Raw genomic sequence first — 10,401 nt, forward strand, 5'->3', positions numbered from 1 at the left:
TTTTTTTTTTTTTTTGGTTCATGAAGCAACGGCTGCTGTAGTTAGGAGGAAATCTTCCTCTCCACTTGTGCGCGCTGGGGATGTGTGCACACTTAATGAGTTACGGTGAGGAAAGGCCACGCACCTTCTCGCAGTGCGCAGGGTTGAATTGCACCATCCCCCAGGCCTCGGCGAAGACACGTGCTCATCGCTGCCARCAGCTCTGGCTGGACGGGCCGTCTGCTCTCCTGCGCTGACTGAGACAAAAGCTGGGCCAAAACTTTGGTATCGTGTTGCCTTAGCTGCAGGCTTCTGACAAGGGCTCCCTYGGATCACAGCTGGAATCTGCTCGTTGAGGTTTTGTCTTACAGAGCCATTATTTCCCCTCGTTGCAAAGCTGATWAACTCTTCAGCTGGAGGAAGGGATCGCAGTTATATTGAAGTCAACGGCATAAAGATGACTTAAGCCTGCTAGAGCTGCTCTTGGCACCTCYTCTGTAGCGGTCGAGGGCCGCAGCCCCCTTGGTGCGAAGCGCGTCAGGACCGAAACGACTTGCACAGGGATGAACCGGCACTGCGTGAGCTCCCAGCGAGCGCCGGGCCTTTCGGGAGCGCAGGATACGGCCTTGGCTGTCGCTGCAGTGGAGAAGTGGGCAGCTCTTGGTGGTTTCCCCTGTGCCCACCAAGTCGCGTGGGATGAAGCCTGCAATGGGCTGGAAGATGCCAAGGGAGGCAGCTGTATTCACTTYGCCTCTTTCTTCTCCATAAATCCTTCAGGCTGCACCGTAAAGCATGTACCAGGCCAAATGGGAAACTAGGCCGTGCTTATTAAGGAGAATTTTGTGTTCTGACAAGGGAGTCCGTGGGGAAGAGCATATGTGAATCTGTGCTTAAATGCAAGGAGTCAGAAATAACTTCTAGTGCTAAGTGTGGGTTTTTTTTTCTTTGTAATCTCTATCTCGTTATGGTGCTCAGCCAGTGCATTAGCTGGAAAATTCCCAGTTAAAGAGAAATGATTCAAGGAAATCTAATCTCAAAAGTATGCTACCCCATTCATAAAACACCTGAGTAAAAGCATGCAATGGAAACGGTGAGGAAGCAGATGGCAGGCGCAGGTAAGGAATAGCATTGTTTGCACTCTCAAATATTATGGGATCAGCTCCGTGGGCTATCGTTAGGCAGGGCTGGCTTAAAAGCTTTGTCCCTTCCACTATTCCCTTATTTTGATTGCACCTTTGCCTGCACGAGCGATACCTTTGCAATACCTTGAAGTGCTTTAGTGGAAAAAGCGTTGTTTGCCCCATTTTTACAACTGAGGCGGCAGGGTGACTCGGCTGATGCCGTAGAAACCTTGGCTCCATCTTCTGCCGTAGTGACAGTGTTGGTGATGGTGGGGTGGGTTCAACTAGACGTGGCGTTATGGGGGCAGAGGAAGAGGCCGAGCGGCGCAGGGCTCGCGGCTTGCTCCTTTGCTCTCGTGTTTCTTGCGTTTTTGGAGGCAGCCGTCCTGGCTGCTGCCAGCCGGTGCTTTCTGCTCGAGCGCTTTCTGCAGCAAGCCGGCTGTATCGCGCGTCTCCCGGAGGCTTTCATGGGCTCCTCGGCCTCCTCTGCCGTCCTCCCGGCGGTAGCGAGTTACAGCTCGAGCTCAGGGTGTTTGAACAAGCCCGAAAGCTGGAGATTAGGTATAATTGCTCTACTTCAGACCTTCTTCACTAAGAGTGGTGCAGTTGTTTTCCAGCAGTCAAGTACCACCTCTTGATCTCCGAGGCTGTGCTCCATGAGCTGTTCAGGGGAATTCATTAAGGATCTCTACAAACACGGATAATAAACCTGCTCAAGTGCTTTCGCACCCGCTGGGAGGGCTTAGTTTGCTTGGCCGCCTACACGTGCTGTTTAAGCGGCCGCTGAAGGAGGTGCAGACGCAGGGGTGTGAGATAAGAGCACCGCGTGCCTTGCCGGGGGAGAGCGTGCGCCTGCAGCCAGGAGCTGCGGTGATGCCCATGCACCTCCTCGTGCCTTGCCTTAGCAAGGTAAAAATCCCCCCCGAGCACCTGCTCCCTTGCAGGGCCCTTGCAAAGCCCGGGAAGGGCTCCTGACGCTCGGAGCAGGGAAGAAGCCTGCGTTTTGGTGGCAAAAAGGAGAAACAGGTGTGTGGGTGGGGAGCCCGATATAGGATGTCTTGCAGAGCTGCTTGCGCTAGCGCCTGCGTCTCCATAGCGATCTCCATTTATTGACTTAAAAACAAGGCGCCCGCTTCCCAGCTGCTGCTCTCGGGGCCGCTGGGCGGATGATGGGTCCCAGTCCGGCTCTCCGGCTATGGGACCCATAGGAGGTCCCATATGGGTCCCCCAGGAGCTGTGTTCAGTAGGGGAGAGATAACGGGGCTGAGACCCATCCCTGCTCCTCCCGGCTCTGCTGCTGCCCCAGCGGGGTCGTGGCAAGTCCTTTCCCCACCTCTAAGGTGGGGATAAATCCTTGGGGCCGCTTGGGTCCCCGTATAAAGCAGGGAGCAAAGCGCTGGCGGAGGAGCCAGCAGGCCGGGCCGTGTCCGGGAGGCAGAACCACGGGAAGGTGCTTTGGAAATGGCTTAGGTATCGTCAGCTTGTGCCTGGGAAGAGCCAGCGCCGGAGCGGGTGCCAGCAGAGGGAGCTGAGCGTGCTCCTCATCCCGAGAAACCCTCCGGAGCGGCCGAAGCGCTGAGCCGCCGGGCGCCCCGCGAGCAACGGAGGGAGGCGTCCGAGCCCCCCTGCTAAAGGGCGTTTTACGGCGCGCTCATCCAAAGCCGCCTTAGTCCGGAGGRCGAAACGCCGGGGAGGCCTGAGCGCCGCCGGCAGGGGAAGGGGACGAGAGCTGGGGCAGCGCCCGGCACTCGGCTTTTGCCCCGGCGTTTTGGGACGACGGTCCCCGGCGGCCTTCGCCCCGACCCGGAGGGCTCTGCGCCCGCGCGTCCCAGCTGCGCGACGGGGGGGGGGGGGCAAGAAAAAAAGGCAGCAACCCCCTCGCCTGCCGCCTTATCTAATCTGCCCCGTCTCCCTTCCTCCTTGTTTGCCGTGGCCGGGTTTCCTCAATTACCTTGACAGCTGCAGCCTGGGCCCTGACGTCAGCCCCGGCAGCGGAGCCCCGAACGCCCRGCAAAGGCGTCGGACGCGACCCCCGCGGGCGCTGCCTCGGGATGCCGAGCCGCCCGTCTGGGTGATGCCCGAGGACCGACACCGCCGGAGCATCCGGCCCCCGCCGGGCTTTAGGGATGCGCTGGGATCCCCGCAGTGGCGGTGGGCGCTCCGCCGGACTTTGCCCCAGGGGAGCGTTGGGCGGCAGCTGCCGCCAGTTCCCGGGCCTTTTCCGGGGAACGGGGCTTGCGCTGGGGGAAGCGGTGGGGTGAAATGCGGCTCGGGCAGAGCCGGGGCCACGGCAGCTCCCCGGCCTGCCGTGGCTCCCGCCCGGAGGCAGCGCTCGGAGCAGGGCCGGGGGGAAGCGGCAGCGCTGCCTGAGAAGCAGGTTTGTCAGAGTTTTAAAGCGATCTGAATAAATAGTGATAAAACAATTATTTAAAGAGCAAACAAAGGGAAACTGCGAAACGCACTCGTTTCCTTTCCTTTTTTTTTTTTTTTGGCGGCGGGTGATGGGTGTTGGTGCCGATGCCGCCGGTGGGAACAGATCCCTGCGGAGCCGACGTGCGTTGGCTTCCTGCGGCCGGCTAAGCCGGTCCCGGGGTGGGCTGCAAGRGGGGAGCTCTGTTTGCCCAGCCCGGAGCGCCGGCCAAGCTGGAAAGCAGCCGCCGAGTAACAAAAAGCTTCATGCCATCCTACCAGGAAAAGGCTTTAGGGATGATCCAGCAAATGCCGATCCTCAGGCCGGCGCTGGGCTCGCTGGGAGGGCGACCGGCAGAGGGATGCCACGGCAGCTCCGAGGGCGGCTTTGCACGCGCCTGCTGCCGGCAGGAGACGGAAATCTCGGCTCGCTGCTGCCTGGCCCGTGCCAGGATGCATCTCCGGCGCGAAGCCTTGACCGGCCACGTGCTCCACGCTGCTTCAGCATCCCGATCCCAACGTCCGCATCGGTCGGGGGGAAGCTCCCGCAGGAGCGCCCGAGGGGGAGATGATGACGGGGCAAAGGGGGCTGTTTCCAGCTGGAAATGGTGGGGAGCGCTCGCCCGGCACACGGTTTGGGCGCCGGTGCCRCGCTGCCCGCGGGGCCGATGCTGATGCCGATGCCCAGGGCCGCRTTTCAAAGGGCAGCGCGTTCCCACCCTGCCTGCCCGCGGCTTTGCTCGGCAGCTCTCACCCGGGGATTAGGGCCGTGTTGACAGAGCAAATGTTTCGCTGCCTGCGGGATCCACCGCGGGCGAGGAGAGCGCCAGCCTCGCTCTGCCTCCGGCCGGCCCGGGGGCCAGCGGGGCCCTTTCGGGGCTCCCCCTGCTCCCGGGGGGCGGCAGCCCCGGCCCTGCTCCCTGCTCTCCTGCCGGGACCGCTTAACCGCTTTCTGCTTTAATTACTTCTCCTGCGGGGTGTCCGGGCTGCCTTGGTGGCCTGGCTCTGCTGCGGGCTTTGCGTCTTGCCCGTGCTCTCTTGCATTTTACCGTCTTACCCATTTTTCACGTTTTCCTTCCTTCCTGCCCCAGGATCCCTGGAAATGCGATGTTCCGYGGCAGCCCGCTCCCCGGGCAGTGTCGGGGAGGCCGGCCAGGTCCCGGGCCRGGGGGATGGCTGTCACCCGCAGCGGGCCACCCTCCTCGCTGGTCACCCCGCGGGAGCGCGCCTGTGCCAGGACAGGGCGATGCTCCCGCCGGCATGGAGAGGCAGCCACGGAGCTGCCGGCTCTCCAGGTGTGGGACCTTTTCCCAGCCCCTCTTTTTCCCACCGGAGCCCGCAGCTCCTGGTCCTTGGGGGGCTCCCAGGCCGGCAGAGGGCTGCTCCGGGGGCAGCCAGGCCAGGATGAGCCGCCGGGGCCGAGCAAGGGGGTGGCTCTGGCCCGGTGAGGCTTCCCTGGGAAGGCCACGTTTCCTTAGGAGCCGGGTGACTCACCGTTGAGTCAGAGCTCAGGTGCGAGAGCTCGGCCAGGCGCCTTCTCCGGGAGCCGGGGGGCTCTTCCTTTCCCCGGCCGGGACAGCGGTCCCTGCGCCGCGGGAGGCCGCGGGGCTCTGCGTCCTCTCTGACTCCCTGCCTTCCCCTCCCCATCCAGCCTTCGGGCTCAGAAAGGGCCGAGTTGGGGCGTTAGGGGCTCTTTTTTTTAGGGATTCCCCCCAGAGGCTCGGGAAGCCTCTCCTGCTCCAGCTCTGCCACCGTGGGAGCCGCTCGTGCYGCCGGGCACCTTGGGGGAGCGTCCGCGCGGCCGCCGCGGCTCCCACGCTCCATGGGGCCGTTATGCCCGCGGATCGTTTGCATTCAGGGGGAAAAAGCAAAAGAAAGGGCAAGACTGGATTTGCATTTCTCGGTGGCAGCCGCTGTGGGAAACAAAACAGCGGAGGGTTTGCTGCCGCTCGGCTCCGCACCGGCGCTGTGTGAAAAGACAACATCCCCGTGCGCTGGCACGGGGCCCTGCCGGTCCCACCTGGCTGCCCGCGCGCGCCTGGGAACGCTGCCGGACAGCGGCCGGGGCTCGCGGGGAGCCAGGGCTGCGCCGGCGCGGGGCTCGTGCAAGAGCYGGTTTCGGAGCAAGGCTCGTCCCCGCGACGGGGCTGAGCGGCGGGGAGCCGAGACCTCGCTGCATCCCCCCCCGCGCCGGCGTTCGCGGAGCCGGGTGCCCCCGCGCTGCCCCGAGCCGYCTCTTCCTGGCACCGCTGGGCGACCTGCAGCGATTTCCAGGCTTAATCCCGAGAAACAAAAGCAGGAGTTGAAAGCAACCGGAGGAAAGAAAAGAGCAGGGCATTAACGAAGGAACAGCAAACACGCCGGCGGATCCCTCTGCTCCCCGTTGGCGCCCGCCCCGTGTCCCCGGCGGCCGAGCTGGCAGCACCCCCGGGCGCCCGCTCCCTTTCGGCCCCGGGGGCTGCCCCGAAACGGAGCCGCCGYCGTTCGGGTCGCGGCACCGTGCCGCTCCTCCTGCAGCCTCCCTCGCTCGGGTGCCCCCGCGCCGAGCCCGGGCCGCGGGTGCCGGCTGCAGGGCTCGCGGCTGTTTGCCTTAAGCACACGCACGTGCCCCCATTAAACCGCGTTTATGGCAGCATCTGGGAGATGGGGAAGCCGGGCAGATGCCGGCAAGGGAGGCAATAAACAGGAGCGGCCCTGCCCCGTTCCTTGCTCCGGGGCCGTTTCGGAAACRGGCGTTTTTGGCTGAGCTGCGGAGAGATTTGAGGGGACTCGGTCGGTCCCTGCTCTGGAGCAATCGGACCGATGTGGGATTTCTGCTCGTGCTCCTTGGTGGAGCTGCRTCGCAGGGATAAACAGCGCGGGGGCTTTTAAACGTGCATGGCGATCGATGGGAAACGGGGCCGCTATTCCCATCTGCCGCTCCGTCYGCTGCCTTTCCGGGGCACGGGGAGCCCCAAGGGCTTGCAGGCAGCGGGCGAGACCTGGACCCACCGGCCCCTCTGTCCTGGCTCCGCACCCGCGCTCCCCGTCGCGGCTCCTCTCTGGGATCGCAGGGAGCACTCCGGGCTCTGACCTTCCCTCCGTGCCTCAGCTTGACATAACACCGGAGCGGGAGCGATAAACCGTCTCGGTGCAAGCCGGGAGGAAACGCGCTGGGGTTAGCAAACAGCCGCCGAAGAGCAATTAAGATTACGGGTGGCAGGAGGGGAGCGAGCGGCAGGCGGTTCCCGGCAGGGCCTTTTCCAGCGCTCGGGTCCTGGGATCCCCGGGGGATCCCCTGGGCACCGCTGTCGCTCCCGAACCCCGTGCGGGCTTGGCGGGCGAAGCGGGAGAAACCCCGCTGCCGCAGGAGACCGGGAAACGCCGCGCGGCTCCGGTGACAAATTGCTGGGGCTCGACCGTGTCTGTGGTTTCTGCGATGACATCAAGCCCCTTCAATGGTTTTATTATGTCCGTACATTACATGGCTGCTTCTCTGTTATTCTTGCGATGGAGCCAGAGATTAGCCGCAGGTGAGCGGGCGGGGAGATTCCTCCAGCCTGATTCACAAGCCGTTTCTCCAACTTTCCCCTCCGGCCGGCTCGCCAAGCGTTGAAGCCGAAGCGGTGGCAAAGGCACCGGAATTGCAAGCGAGCGGTTGACAGAAAGGACAAGGAAAAGCACATAAACCTGCGCACACACACGACAGAAAAGCCAGACTTTATTTCCCCTCTGTCATTGTTCCTCAGGTGTCGCAACCTATTCTTTTCCTGTTTTGCATATGTAACCAGAGCTGCTTTGAATAGCAGTTGTGACCCCGCCGCCGGGATTGCGAAAGATGGGAGGCAGCGACGTGCCCCGGGCCGCCAGCCGGCTGCGCCGAGCGCYGGAGCCGCCGGAGCCGCTCACGGGAAGGGAACCGGAGCGGCGGTGCTGGGCTCGGCGCCCCGAGCTCACCTTGCTTTTGAGGGATTTGGGCTTCCCCATCCGCCAAGTGGTGAACGCTCCCGTCTTCGACCGAAAAACATCGGGAATCGCCTCATCCACGCGCCGGCTGCCATAACACTCTTCCCAGGCCTTTGCTTGGGGCAGATGTGTCCGGGAACGCCCTTGTCACCTTGGCTGCATCCCGCTGGCTCCGGGGCCGGAGCCTGGCCCACGGGGAGCCCCGGCACGCGGCTCAGGCTGCCTCATGCACCAACCCATCCGCAAAGGGGCCTCGATGATTGGCCTCGGTCCCCTCGGCCAATTTGGGGGTTTTTCCATGGCTTCCTTGCTGCGTGCCGCCGAGCTGGCCCGCTCTGCCCCGGCGCAGGCAGACCTGCAAAGCAAACGCCTCAGAAAGCCGGGCAAATGCTTTTCCCTTCAATTTATTGCTTATCAAAATCTCCAGTGCTACTGATAACGGGAGCAGGGAAAACATTTTCAGACCCAGACGTGGTCTTTGGAGCCGGGTCCCAGCCAGGCGGGGCTGGCGCGGCGGCGGGATGCTCCCGGGCAGGGAAGTGGGGCCGGGCGCCTCCGGCGGGTCCCTTCGACCCAGGCGTCCTGCTGCCGCCTCTTCACTGCTGCACCCGGACCGCGCTCTTCCCCCCGTTGCAGCTTTGCTGTTTGCTCCGGTAGCGAGTGGTAATTAAACCTAACGAGAGCAGGAGACCTGATGTCCCGGCGAGGAGGTGCAAACGCAGCTCGCAGGAGCCGTGCAAGCCGTCACCGCTCTGCAAACGTCCCTCTAAGGCGGCGCTGACCGTGCGAGAGACCTGGCGGAGGCGCCACGTTAAGGGAAGAGCCGGTGGGATTTGTCGCCCAGGAGCAACGCGGTCGCGGCGGCGCGATGCCCCACGGAGGCGGATGAGCGGGTTAAGCGTGGCGGGACGCCGCCGAGGAGCGCCTGCGGCCGGCCTGAGCACCGGCAAAACCCAGCGCTCGCCGGATTGAGCCGTTTGCCCTCAAAGCATCGAAATAACCCGCCGAGCCCCCTCCRCGAACGGCGGCGTCCCGAAGGGCCCCTGCCCTGCTGCCGGAGCTCGGCATCGAGAGCAACCCGGGCTCCGGAGCGGGACGCACCTTCGCCTCCGCTCGCCCCCCGCGTCCCGCCAAGCCCCCGGCTGCTTCGTGGCCGCCGCCACCACGTGTTACAGGCCCGGCTGTGTTTACCAAAACAGAGGGGAGCGAAGCTGCCCTCGAACGGCGAGAGCCGTAATCGGGGGGGGGAACATTTTTCCCCGCCGATAAGATAACATTGAGGCGTTTCGAAAGGGAGGCGGAAACTCCTGGCGCTGGCAAGCGGGCGGCGAAGCCTGCGGTGCCCTTTGCTAGCGYGCCGCCGCGGCCCGGCGACGTGTTAATGCACAGGCGCCTTTCTACGGGTTTTTTTTTTTCTTTTTTCCCCCCCCCTCCTGCCAGCAAACAGCACAGGGCTAATGGGGAAAGCGTGGCGCCGGGGTCAGCGGGCGCCAGGTGGGAAGCGGCTGTTGCCACCTGCCCCGGAGCGGCATTCCCGCGGGCCGCGAGAGCGGGCGGCATTTGCTCGGGCTCTCCCGCGACAGATGCCGCCGTCCAGCAGAGGTTCGCCCAGGTTCGGGCCGTCCCTCGCAGCCCGGATGGGTGCGCCCGGAGAGCCGCCTCGAGGCGGCGGAGGCCCCGGGGCCGGCTCACGGGATGGGTATTTACGGCCGGGGTTGGGCTGGGTTGTGTCTGACGTGCTCTCAAAAATGCGGGTTTTGAGGCCATGGGAGAGTTCGTTTTTTTTCTCGAGCTGCCCATGGGAGAACCGACTGAACTGCAACGTGCTCTTTACGTGTTGGAAAGGCAATAAATACCAATTCGGTGTCTGTCTCGGTCGAAACAGCTTTTTCCAGCTCGTGCYGGCAAAGACGCACCAGACCCTGAACGCCCTGCGCCGTCATCGGCTCCCAGGCACCCTGCTCCGGGGCACGGCAGCGATTCCCGCAAAGTGCTCTGGCCCCACTGGGGAGGAAGGTGGCGCATGTCTGTGCCACAGCGCGGCTGGCGAGCGGAGCAAGGGTCTTCTGGCATGGACCAGGTAGGTTGGAGCATCCTCGGCAGGTTGGACCATCTTCAACGGGTTGGAGCATTCTCAGCTGGTTGGAGCATCTTCAACGGGTTGGAGCATCCTTGGTGGGTTTGGAGCATCCTCGGCAGGTTGGAGCATCTTCAGCGGGTTGGAACATTCTCAGCAGGTTGGAGCATCTACAACGGGTTGGAGCATCCTTGGTGGGTTTGGAGCAACCTCAGTGGGTTGGAGCATCCTTGGCAGGTTGCAACATCTTCAATGGGTTGGAGCATCCTTGGTGGGTTGGAGCATCCTTGGCAGGGTTGGAGCATCCTTGGTGGGTTGGAGCATCCTTGGCTTGGCACTCACCATCTCCACTGTGGTCCTGCACCATTGCCCTTGCATACATATTGCTGATTTGCTCCTGGCCCAGCCGGCGCTGGAGCGAGTTATTTTGTGCACGTGGGTCTGGCTGAGCCACCGGCAGCGTCGGAGCAGGTCCTTGTGCCGCAGGGCCCGGCAGAGCTGGAGCAGGGAGGGAGCGGAGGAGCTTTCGGCCTCTCTGGTGCCGGCAGCCAGGGCGGGCAGAGGCCGGGAAGGGGTTAACGGCGCCCGGCTTCGCCCCGCCGACGTGGGTCGGAGCCCAGCGTGCTCGACGCACCCCTCAAGGGTTAAGCCCCGCTTGGGATATTCAAACACCTCCAGCTGAGGTAAGCGCCGGCTTGTTTGTTCAGGTAAATAAGGAAGGAATTGGATATAATGGGCAAAGGAGGCATTTGCCGAGCGCTTTGCCTTCCCGCCTCGGCGGCCGGCTTCCCCCTCGCGTGCCGCCACGCCGATGCCCGGCAGCTGAGCCCGGCCCTCGCAGCGCCCATGCGGCTCGGCCCCGCCGCCCTG

The sequence above is a fragment of the Apteryx rowi genome, unplaced genomic scaffold, assembly GCF_003343035.1.
Source record: "Apteryx rowi isolate R43461 unplaced genomic scaffold, aptRow1 scaffold_132, whole genome shotgun sequence".
Classification (NCBI taxonomy): Eukaryota; Metazoa; Chordata; class Aves; order Apterygiformes; family Apterygidae; genus Apteryx; species Apteryx rowi.